Source organism: Penaeus monodon, chromosome 2 (genome assembly GCF_015228065.2).
Source record: "Penaeus monodon isolate SGIC_2016 chromosome 2, NSTDA_Pmon_1, whole genome shotgun sequence".
Lineage (NCBI taxonomy): Eukaryota > Metazoa > Arthropoda > Malacostraca > Decapoda > Penaeidae > Penaeus > Penaeus monodon.
Window position 1 is genome coordinate 46,842,413 of NC_051387.1, and position 12,500 is coordinate 46,854,912.

At 46.7% G+C, this 12,500-nt stretch overlaps 1 protein-coding gene across 8 annotated transcripts in view; it reads left to right on the plus strand.

The window, feature by feature from the left end:
• LOC119583116 (transcription factor collier-like) overlaps window positions 1–12,500 on the plus strand; it is a 158,079-nt gene that overhangs the window by 35,973 nt on the left and 109,606 nt on the right. The gene's annotated exons all lie outside the window — the stretch shown is intronic.

The window sequence follows — 12,500 nt, forward strand, 5'->3', positions numbered from 1 at the left end:
TATTTGTTTTAAATAAGATAATATAAGGTATTGAGGAAAAGATCGTTTGGTTGAACTTCTTGTGCAGTTAGCCGATCGTCTCCCCCCCCTTCCCCCCCTCCCCTCCTTTTCCTCGCCATGACCTAGAGTTCATCCGTAAAAATTGAAGGTCTGATGGTTTTCTTTCCTCCCTTAAAGTAACTTCTTTCCAAAGTCATTTAGAAATCTGGGGCTCCTCCGCCTTTTTCTCTTTTTCCCTCGTTTCTTTTGCCTTTTCTGTTCCTCTTCATCATATTTCGTCTTCTTCATTTCTCGACTTTTTTTTCTCCTCCTCCACTTCTTGTTCCTCCCCTCTGTCCGCAATCTCCACACTCTCTGCCTTTTTTATCGTCCTTTTTCTCCTTCTCCCTCTTCTTCTCTTATACCCCCTCTTCTTCCTCTTCCTCTTCCTCTTTCTCCTCCTCCTTCTTCTTCTTCTTCTTCTTTTTCTTCTTGTATTTCTTCTTCTTCTTCTTCTTCTCCTCTTCCTCCTTCTTCTTTTTCTTCTTCTTTTTCTTCTTCTTCTTCTTCTTCTCCTCTTCCTCCTCCTCCTCCTCCTCCTCCTCCTCCTCCTCCTCCTCCTCCTCCTCCTCCTCTTCCTCTTCCTCTTCCTCCTCCAAGTAGGCGTATGGACTATCCTGCACTGAACTTCTGGAACTTTTCCCAAGACAATGCCTCTCTTGCTTCATCCTCACGGCGCAGTTAGCCAACTCCCGCCATCCCTTTCTTCAGCTCCTCCTTGATAGTTCCTCCAGGATCACCACCACCCCCACCACCCTCCACTGCCCCCACTCTTCTCTCCTCCCACTTCCCCCGCCCTTCCCCTCTTCCCCTCCTCTCGTCCTTCCGTCTTCCCCTCCCCGTCATCCTCATCCTCTTCCGCCGTCTGTTTCACTCCCTCAATCACGGTACTTGTTACTCTCTTACAAGTGCCGTGGGCGGAGGGGGGAGGGAGGGGCGAAGGGGAGGGGGGGAGACTACCCATCTGCGGCTGTGGAATCGGGAAGCTGGAAGACCTCGAGCTCGCTTCAGCCTTCTTCAACCTCAAAATTCATGATTTTGTTAAGTTCAAATTTAAAAGCAAAATGAACCCGTGTAAATTTCAGAAGTATTTGATTTGATTTAGTTATCATTATTATTTTTTTTAATATAATGATTCCGGAGATAGACCCTCATGATCCAAGTGCTGATTATTGGAGTCAATTGGTGTGTTCCCTTTTTTCCGTAAATGCATCAGTATGTTAATAAGGACGAGATTTCCCCCAACCGCTGCTGCACAAGGCATCTTGAGAGACAATGTACCGTCGAGTGGCTCATGTAGAGGACTAAAGAACTAACCGTTGTTTTGTAGTTTGACTGATCTCTACCATCTCTGTTGGATCTGTAGTGTTTGGAGTAATAACAGTAACCTGTAACCAAATAGCGTATATCCACCATGTGATAGTTACTTTCTAATGATGTACTTAGTATTAGCTGTAGTTTTGTCTGATAACTGCAAGTTCGTTGTGAAGCTGCCTGGCGTGACTTGTATCCATGTAGCACGTGTTGTGAGGCCTATCGAAGGAGGCCGTGGTATTGACACACTGTTCCAGGTCACACAATAGCCTCTTGCATGACGATAGAGGAAGGGCCTTTGCGTGACGCCTTTTGCCTTTAAGAAAACTTGAAGTCTTGCCAATGGCCGGATCACGTGAAAGGCATAAAGAGGGTTACTTTAGGATAATGGCTATATAAACGTGGTGTAAACACACTCAAGTGCACCCAAAAAAGAGTGACTGTCACGAAAGAAAGCTCGATTTTTTTATGCCAGGCTATTCATTTATTTGGTTTTATTTCATTGCTGTTATTTGTGAAAATGTTGAGGACTGGTACTATATTCAGTGTGATGTTGTTGTTTCGAGCTCTTGTTTATTAAAGGGAAATTGTTGTATCATGTAAACTGATTCAAACGTTTGTTAAATTTTAATGCATAGACGTGATTCTTTTTTTTCCCCTCCAAACTGTTGCATCAATAGAGGGAATAACGTACAATATAATGAAATATAACACGGAGTTTGGTGTGTAGATAAATTCCGCACACGGTTTTCCATGCACTTTTCAAAACCGAAATTGCCATTGCCGCTAACCTCGATACCAAACTGTCATTCGCTACGTGCCCTCCCCCCTCCCCCCCTACCTCACCACCAAACCCCCTGCCCCCCCCACCCCTCCACCACACGTCATTGGCTCGTTCCCACGGACATGTTTAAGATCCTATCTGCATAATCCGGTAAAACAGTGTAGCGCTGCCCTGCCGACGCGCCCTTTGCCCTCCCCTTCTGCCTTCCTCCCTTCGCCCCTTCCCGGTCCCTCATCCCGGTATCGTCGGTAGCGATCTCCAGCACAGATTATCCCTGTATCCATCATGGTAATGGGAGGGAAAGGAGGAGAATGAGAGGTGGGAAAGAAGAGAGATTGGGAGAGAGATGAAGAGAGACAGGGAGGGAGGGAGAGAGAGAGAGAGAGAGAGAGAGAGAGAGAGAGAGAGAGAGAAATAACGACCTGGGATATGTTCGAGTCCTTTTGTATTTTTCCGTTCCTGTAAGAGACAAACTTTTTTTACGATTCTGAGACATCCGTTTTTTTTTTTTTTTTTCAAGTGCTTCGGTGGGTTTGTAATGCGTTTTCTTAAGGGATTTGTAACGTAGCGGTTATTCGCGCATGGTAATAACCAGACGGGGGTTCCACCACCGCCGCCATCGCCTACATCCGGAAAAGACCTTCTGCAGGCTCTGGCTGGCCCGGGCGTGTTTATTCTCCGCCATAAGACTTGCTTTTGATTCACATATCTATTTTTTCTCCCCCGCCTTCTTCTTCTTTGTTTCTCCGGACGAGCAAAAGTTCTCGTTTCTTGAAAGAGAAAAGGAAAAAAAATCCACATCCTGTTTCTCACGGTTCCTCGAGTACAAAGGTGGGTATTGTGGATGCCGGGTCCTTCAGGAAGCGCAGGCTGAAGGTGGTGTTGTCCGCCTCCTGCAGGACGCGGTCGCTGCACATCTGTGGATCCTCATCCCGGAGGCAACAATGAGCGAGGCAACTAAAGCGGGCGAAAGAGGAAGGGCCTCTTCTCCTCCTTCGCCGCCGCCGCTCGATGCTCTTGGCTCCGAGGCTGTTCTTCCTGTTCCGTCTTCTCTTTTTCCCTTCTTCTCCTCGTCCTTGTTCTTGCGTTAGAGCTGCCCGAGTGCTGTTGCTGTTGCTTCTTCCCTTCGCACTTCTACTTTCTCTTCGCATTTTATTTCCTTTCCTTTTCTTTTTTTTCTCTCTCTCTTTTTTATCTCACTCGTGTCGCTTTCATTGCGTTTCTCACGCTTTCCTCGAGAAAATATGAATTCGTGCCTTCTTTCCACTCCCCTTCCTCCCTGCTTCCCTCTACTTCCCGTCCTCCCTTCCTCCCTGCTTCCCTCTACTTCCCGTCCTCCCTTCCTCCTTGCTTCCCTCTACTTCCCGTCCTCCCTTCCTCCTTGCTTCCCTCTACTTCCCGTCCTCCCTTCCTCCTTGCTTCCCCGCCTCCCTCTCCTTTCCCTGCCTCCCTCTTCCCCGTCGCCGCCTCCTCCTTCGCCATCAGCAGCCCGAGCGAGCAGTGTGCCCCGCGGATGATCCCCGAGCGGCCGTGGGGGTGCCACCGATGTTCCTTTGTTTGGAGATTCCCTAAATGTGTTGTAACATTTGCATAAAGATCGCAGGCGCGCACAGATCATCATAATGCTATCAAGGCTTGGGAGGGGTCGCTCGGCGCTGCTGCTGCTGCTGCCTCCTCTCGCGCCGCCGGGAAATTGGAGAAGGCGCTGGGCTTCCGCTTCTTTCTCTTTTCGCTTTTGTCTTTCTCTTCCTCTATCTTTCTCCTTTACTCTCTTCCCTCCTTCGTTTTCCCTCTTTGTTATTTTTTTTCCGTTTCTTATCTTTTGCTAGTTTTTTTTTTTTTTTTTTTAATCTTATCCTTGTTGGTTTCAAATCTTCTTAGGCTTTTTTTCTCGATGTTTTCTTCGGAAATAAGGACTATTCGATGCGTTCTGTCGCTGTTTCTGGAAGCAGTCGTCATTCATATTAATTGAAACATTAAAGCCTCGGCGTCTCTCCCGGTCTCTTCCGGCCAAAAACTTTTCCAAGGCGAGAGTGCGAGCGATTATCGAAGTGTGAAAGTTTGAAGTCTCACTTACCTTCCCTCCCTCTCCTCCTCCTCCTCCTCCTCCTTCTCCCCCCTTGAAACCATTCAGCTGCTGTCGCCCCCACAGTGTAGGCAACCCTGTTTACTCTCTGTGATTTAATCCTTGTGGCGGCTGGCTGAAGAATAGACTCGCTGCAGACTCGTTATCGCCTTTGGATCAGTAAACATGGCCACGCGCTCCCTCCACATGCTAGCGTCCGAGCCTCTCTGCCGCTCCCGCTCCCTCCCTCGCGCGCTTTTAAGAGGGAAGCCGTATAATCTAAATCGTTTATCTCCGGGTCGTCTAGATGATTTATTGTTTCCGTTTTCAGTCGGTATTGGCGTACTCGAAGTAAAAAAAAAAAGCTATCTTGCCCTTCGAATAAATAAAACGGAAAGAAACGAAGAGTAATTTTCCATTGGGAAAACAAAGAAGAAAAGGAAAAGAAGAAAAAACAATCGAGAGTCCAACCCGCAAATCCAGCGTGTAAAGGAGGATCAGCTGAAAGCCAACCAAAACAAAATAGCATCAACACCGCCCGCCGTGACGGAAAGCTAATCTACTTCCCCTTCAGATGTGATCCACTCCTTGTGGCATAATCCTGGCGCTCTGCTGATGCGCCGATAACCGGAACTGATAAGAGGTAAATAGGCCTGATGATTGCTTCCCAGCGGCCTATTACCAGCGGCGATGGCGAGCGACCCTCCGAGAAAGAGGAGGAGGAGAGTGGAAGGGAAGGAGGAGCGCCGGGGATATTGTGGTGCGGTTTTCTCGCAAAATATGTTCGGTTCCTCTATTTTTTGGAAGGGAGGAGGGAGCAAATTCTTTTTCGTTATATCAATGCGATTGTGTTACTGTTATTATCATTATTATTATTATAATAGTTGCAATTTGTTGTTTTTGCTGTTAACACCGCCATTATCTTTATGGATATTTCTGAATACGTAGTTTTATACATCAAAGGCGAAGGTATTTCACTTGTGTTTATCAAACATACATGGTATGCAATACGCTTCATTTCAGTATGGTGATGCGCCAAAGTACAGTAAATATTCATCGTTTTTCATTCCGAGACTGAACGTGGCTAAACGAGAAAATAAAAAAATAATAATAATAATAAAATGAAACCTGAAATAAAATAAGATAAATATAAAATACAAAAAAAAAACTAATAATAAAACTGACAGCGGGATTAGATACCCAGCTCAAACTCAAACTTTCAAACAAATTGATAAAAAGCTTATGGTACCAGGAATTAACGGACCCGAGGAATAGGCCCTGCAACTACCTTATATACGATAAGCTCAGAAAACTAAACAAAGGAGACTAGATACAAACAAGAAAGAAATCCAAACAAATGTAGGTATGGGCGTGAGGTTCAGCGAGGGGGGGGTGGGGGGTGGGCAGCCCTCACGTGCCAGCCGGAGTGAGGTTGGGGTCTTCCTTCCTGAGCCCGTCCGGTGCCACGTGGCTGTCACGTGACTACCAGAAGGCTGCTTACATTATAATGCTGTTGGTCCTCAGTCCTCGCGCTCCTTACACACAAATCTGCATTTCCGTAGCCAATTTTTTTGACGAGATTTTTTTTTTTTTTTTCCTTTTTTTTTTTTTTTACTAGTTGGGTTTTTAACTTTTGAGTTATGCAGATCCGCCCGAATGTCAGTTATTAGAGCGTGTGTTTGTTTGAGTTACGTGACCTTTTTTTTTTTTTTTTGAGAGGGGGGGGGGGTCCTGTTTCATGGGAACGTGCGTAAAGAGTTGCTACTTTCTGCACTTGCATCATATCTTTTTCTAAAACAACGCACTTGTGTTTATCTAAACTAAAAAAAGATGCCTAAAATTCTAACTGTGATCAGTCTATATTAGTAAAGAATACAAAAGGAAACAAAATAATACCTTCGAAATGAGAGGCATATTGCAACCTTAGAAAAAAATAATAAGTCAAGAAACAAATCAGATAAACAGAAAAAGGAAAAGGAAAAACAAAGCAAATATGAAAAAAAAAACATATATAAACCCAATTTCCATAAGTAAATCCAAACACGCACTACATATATATTTATAAATCGAATGCCAGCGAATTCCGACCGAGGTAGCATTACATATGACCGCCCTGTGTGCAAAGCTGCCTAACACGCCCTTTCCCCCTCGCCGGCACGTGGCAGAGCGGGCGTGCGCGGGCGGCTTGTCATGGGAAGCTCCGTCGCGCCCCTAACCTGCTCTGTTTACTCTTACGTGATTTTCTTGGCTGATTGAACTTGGGTTTTTTGTTTGTCCGGTGTAATGAGTTTATCGATGTGGGTTATGTGTGAACGTTGTATGGTGTAGGTTGCTGCGTTTCGGGTTTGGGAGGGGGGGGATGAAGGAGGGGGGTGAGGGGGGGTCGTGTCTGCGAAGAGTGGGATTTTTTTTTTTCTTTTGCGTTACGACGATATCTTGTTAGCCGTGCGTTGTGTGGGGGAAGTGTTCGTCGCTTATTCGTCTCTCTCTAACCCTCTCTCTCAATCTCCCTCTCTCTCTCTATCTCTCAATCTCTATCTTTATCTCTATCTCTATCTCTGTCTCTATCTCTCACTCTCATTCTCCCTCTCTCTCTCTCTCCCTCCCTCTATCTCAAGTTCTCCCTAATGACCCCCGCAGCGCTTTGGCACACCATTCACACAGAGAATAAAATCGATGTTAAAAAAGAGACGATGCTTAGCGCACAAAAACCCATATCCGATTAGCCGCAGTCTACTACGGTTGTTGGAGTCGAGTTACGGAAAACCCGAGGCCGTTTTATCCCCGACGCGCGGCTGCTGTTGTCCATTAGGAGCCTTCTTAATCCCCGAGTTGTTTGTTCGATGGCTTACGATAAGCAGCCAATAATGATAACGCATATGTAAAGAGTGGTGATTAAATCTTAAAACACCTTCCATCTCTTTTTTTTTTTTCTTTTCTTTTCTCTTTCCCTTCCCTTCCCGGCCGCCGCTCGCCTAACACTCGGCGCGGGAGAGGAATTATAGATGGCGGGGAAAAGGAGGGAATAGGATTGTCCATGTTTTGTATCGGATTCGACTGTCGTAGTGTTCGAATGCCCGACGCGACAGATGGCGTTCTGAACTTCTTTCTTTCCTTTTTTTTCTTTCCAACTCTGCCAGATACTCATTTATTTTTTCTCTGGGTCTTTGCCGCTTCTTTCGTTATCTTGGCGGAAATTGAAACGCGCGCTTTTCCCGGGATTTTGCAGCGGGATCAATCGGGCGAAACGGAACGAAAATCATAAGCGAAAGACTCCACTCTCTGCGTAATGCGTCAGCCCTCCACATCACCGGAATCGGCAGCCAGAGCTTGGACGAATTATTACTACCCAATGCAAAGAACTCGCCGCATTAGTCGACCAGATAATACCTTCGCTTTGCTCGTTTTTTACTTTTCAAAAGCCCGACAGAGCGCCGGCGGCCAGAGCGAGTGTTTATGAACGCCGAATCTGCAGAATTAAACAGACTGCAATCAACACGAGGATGAGGATCGCCCGGTTAAGCTCACAGCTGTTAGGAAGCTAATCGAGGAAACATCACCAGGCAATTTTGTCGGTAATGTAGTCAGTGCTCGAGTAACACGATGGCTATCTGTTGGACGGCCCTAACTGATGGGGTGTTGGGCTGGTGTGGCGGTCGGGATGGTCTGGCGGTATTAGTGGAGTAGCTGTTTGGGCTTTATAACATGGTAATGTCCAGTGCCTGCGCCATTGGGGGGCAAGGAATGGCCGCGGCTCTGTTGCTGCGGCCGAACGCTGTGGAAAGAATGAAGCCTCTTTTAGTCTTTATTTTTCCAGCGGGTGTTTTTCTCGTCCTTGCTTCGGACGATGGCATTGCATTTGGGTTATGGCGTTGGCACAGCCGCCGCCCTCCTCCGCCTATAGAGGGCGAGGGGCGCCGAGAGGCAACAAGACTCCATTCATCCCTGAAATTAAAGGGCTGAAGACGAAGGCGTCGACGCGCGTCTTCAAGAATGACCATAGAAGACACCCATTGTTCTTAGAAGTCGGTATTTTGGGGAAAGAGAAAGAGAAAGAAAAGAGTAAGAAAAATAGAAAAAAAAAAGAATGTTAGACCAACAAGCGAGAAACTCAACCTATCTTAGAGAGGCGGTTTCACAAAACCCTCTCTCGGGCTCCTCCTCCTCCTCCTCCTCCTCCTCCTCTTCCTCCTCCTCCTCCTCCTCCTCCTCCTCCTCCTCTTCCTCCTTCGCCTCCGCCTCCTCTCGCTGGCTCGTGTGGGCTCGGGGAAAAGCATCTGGAGTGAATGACCAAAACAAACAGCCATTAGAGGGCACCACAATAAGTAGAACCCTGGCATGCTCGGCCTCTATTATGTGTTGAATAAGCGGTAAGAGTTGAGTATTAATAATGCAGTGAGAGTCAACAAACGGAACACGCAACGTTGCCTGCCTGGGCCCCACGCCGCTCCTTGCCACCTCTTACACGATGGTTTTTGTGGTGGACGAGTCGCTCTCTCGCCCTCGCTCTCTCTCGCTCTCCCTCCCTCTCTCTCTTCCTCTCTCTCTCTCTCTCTGCCTTTCTTGCACTCCTTCTCTTACTTTTCTTGAGCTTTCCTGCTTTCTGGATGTCTCCTTTTTTACGGTTTGTCTTCTTACTTTATCGTTCTTTCTCCCTTTCTCTTTCATCGTTGTTTTCTTTCTATTTCTGTCTAGTTCTTTTTAGTTCCCCTCTCTCTCTCTCTCTATCTCCCTCTCTCTCTCTCTCTCTCTCTCTCTCTCTCTCTCTCTCTCTCTCTCTCTCTCTCTCTCTCTCTCTCTCTCTCTCTCTCTCTCTCTCTCTCTCTCTCTCTCTCTCTCCTCACCACCTCTCTCTTGCAGCCTCCTGATATCTCTACCCTTTTTTTTCTCTCTCTCTTTCTCCTTTATGGAGGAAAGGGGGAAACGTCCGAAGGTTTAGGAAACAAATAGAAGAACGGGAGAAGAGGAGGAGAAGGAAAGGTGAAGAGATAATGAAAGGCGGAGAGAAGGGGGGAAGAGTCAGGCTGAAAATGGAAACGGTTTTATGCTTCGGAGAAATACTTGGATGTCTAGATTTAGGGGAAAGGAGATGGGGAGAGGAAGGGTGCGAGGGGAAGAGAGACAAAAACAATAATAACACGGAGAGAGAGAGAGAGAGAGAGAGGAGAATGAACGTGATGATGAATCCAAAACCGAATTTATAAGAAAGGAAAATGGGGGGGGAAATCGAATTCTTATAGATACAAAATATATGCGATCAGAAACAAGCAATGGTTAAATAAAACACACGGAAAACTAAAGTAAAGTTAGAGATAAAATAAATCATAAAGCGGTATATACAAAATATTTTTTTTAATCATAACAAGCAAATAATCAGTCAACACCCCCCCCCCCAAAAAAAAAAAAAGATCAATAGATACATATGTAAATGAATAAATAAGCAGATAAATAACATAAGAGAAATATGAATAGATAAATTAAAATAAAATAAACAGGTGAATAAATAAGATAAAATAGACACATGACTGAAATAGGAGAGATCTGAATAAATAAAACTAAATACATAGATAAGATAGATACGATAAATAAGATAAAAAAAAATAAATCGACAGAATGACAATAAAATAAATGAGATAAATGAAGATTTAGAAACACAAGAAGGAAACTTTGTCGGGAGGGTCTTCAAGTACAAACATCTTAACGCCTCTTGTGATTATGGATTCCAGCCAGCAACACGCGATCGGTCCGGGGGGGGGGGGGCTGTAGGGGGAGGGGGGGGGAGAAGAAGACAGGTGAGAAAGGTTTCCAAAAGGTATCGTATCTTTTGTTTTGTTTATTTGTTCGTGTGTGTGTTTGTTTTATATACATACGTTATTTTTGGGGGGGTGGTATGTTTTTTTTTCTTTATTATTATTTCGGCGTGTTTTATTTTGTATTTTGCATTTTATGGCTACAATTTTGGTGGTGGAGTTCAGAGAGGGGAGAGGGGTGAGGTAAGCCGTGATGCGTGTAAGTGCTCCCTCTTTTCTCTCCCCCTCTTTCCCTCCCCCTTTCCCTCCCCTTTCCTTCCTATTCCTTTACTGTCCCTATAACCACCTCCCTCTCCCCTTTACTCCAAACCCTTCTCCCTCACCCCTACCCCCTCCCTTCCCCTCCTTTCTCCCCTCCCTCTCCCTTCATCATTCCCTTCTCCCTCCCTTCCCCTTTCCCTCTTTCCCCTCCCCCCTTGCCCATCGCAGCCACGCCCATCGTACACGCGCTTTACCTTATCATGTGTTGGTTTGTTGGCCATTAATTTCGGTTTTATTGCCCCGCGACCTACGGGATATACGCTATTTTGTCCTGCTCTGTGCATACGATTCGACTCTCGGGAGAAGAGGAACAGAGAGAGAGAGAGAGAGAGAGAGAGAGAGAGAGAGAGAGAGAGAGGAGGGAAGGATTCTTCATATTCTACCATTTTCTTCTTCTTCATTTTCTTTCAAGGCGGAAGGAGAAGAAGATGGTGGCGAGGGACCGTCTTACGGGTTATTTCATGGTTCCTCCTTGCCACAAAATGTAAAGTTTATCTGAGGGTCAAGTTATACGGATGTATAAAAGAGATTGATTGGGTATAGATGTCTCAGAAAGGTCATTTCCCTCGTCTGTGACACCTGTAGGTTTTCCTGTTGTGTTTCTCTTCTCTCTCTCTCTCTCTCTCTCTCTCTCTCTCTCTCTCTCTCTCTCTCATATAATATATATAATATATATATATATATATATATATATATATATATATATATATATATATTCATCTATCTATCTGTCTATCGATCTATCTGTCTTTCTGTCTATGTTTCTTTTCCTAATGGTCTTTACTCCGCATTTACCTTGAATCTGACCTCTCCTTCCCTCACCTCCCCCTCCCCTCCCTCCCTTTCTTTGGACTAACAATGTGGACAACTCACTTCGCTGTGCCTGCCCATCCCTCCCCTCCCCCCCATCCCCCTACCCCATCTTGCTCTTCCCCTCGCCTCCCCCCCCTTCCCCCCATTGTTCCGTCGCTCTGGTTCCGATGGTAGTGGCGATGGGTGGGGGAGGGGGGTAGGCGACAAAGGGGGGAGTGGGGGAGAGGGAGAGAGGAGGGAGAACATATGGCTCGAGAATGTTCCGCGTGACTGGAGTAATTGTGGCAGAATGACCCCGACAATAGGTCCTAATAGGTCAAGTCTGGCTGGGGTCGCCGCGCGTCATGCTCGGACGGCGGGCAATGGGTGGGGGAGGGGAGATGGGTAATGGGGGGAGGGGATGGGGGGGTAATGGGGGAGGGAGGGATGGTGGGTAATGGGGGCAGGGGCGGGCAGGGGCGGGGGCAAGGCCAGTGATCGCCGGACGGGATAATTCGTGAACGGCAAGCGGTGAATGTCGCTCAAACGAGGACCTCTGAATGGGTTTATTCTCCGAGCGAGGTCGATGCATAATGACCTGTCGGGGGGGGGGAAGAGGGGAGGGAGGGAAGAAGGATGGAGAGAGGGAGGGAGGCAAGCAGGGGGGGGATAGGGTCAAAGCCAGGAGTCAATCCGTCGTCGTGACCTCGCTCGGGTCACGCCTCCGTAAGTCACCATCGTTCGAGTCCACGGGAGGGAGGTGGGGAGTCATTCAGCCCGACAGCGCGTGAAATGACCGGATGACTAGTGGCTGTCGCTCGTTTGTCCCCCTCGTTCTTTGCTTGACTAACGAGGCGGGGGAGGGGGGGAGGGGAAAGAGGGGGTGAGGGGAAAGAGGAAGACGTAAAGGGAAAGAGATGGTGTGAGGAAGAGGAGGGGGTGTGAGGGGATAGAGGAGGTGGTTAGAGAAAAGGGGGGGGAGTTAGAAAAAAACGAGGGGAAGGAGTAAGGGGAAGCGTAGAGAGTCAGGGTATTTAAGGGCGGTGGTTAGCGCGTGAATCGGGCGGAGGGGTTGTACAGGTGGCCTTAATGGCTGGGCGGGCAAAGGGGAAGAGGGAGGAAGGGGGGAAAAGAATCAAAGGGGAATTAGTAATCATAACACTATTGTGACGTCATGTTCTTCGACAAAGAGCAAAGGCAATTTCTTTCCACTTTTTAAATCACCCGCTTGAAGAAAAAGAGTTGAAACCGATGCTCTTTCGCACCAAAGGAAAAAAAAAAGAAAAGAATCAACAACGTAGGTTTTTAAAAAAAAATGTCAGTTTACCTACAAACCACGAGAGTAAACACCAAACCACTAGGGTAAACATATCCTAAAGTAGATGCGGGTCATTAAACAAATTGTCGTCACTCTAATTAAAATCCCCTCGACAGT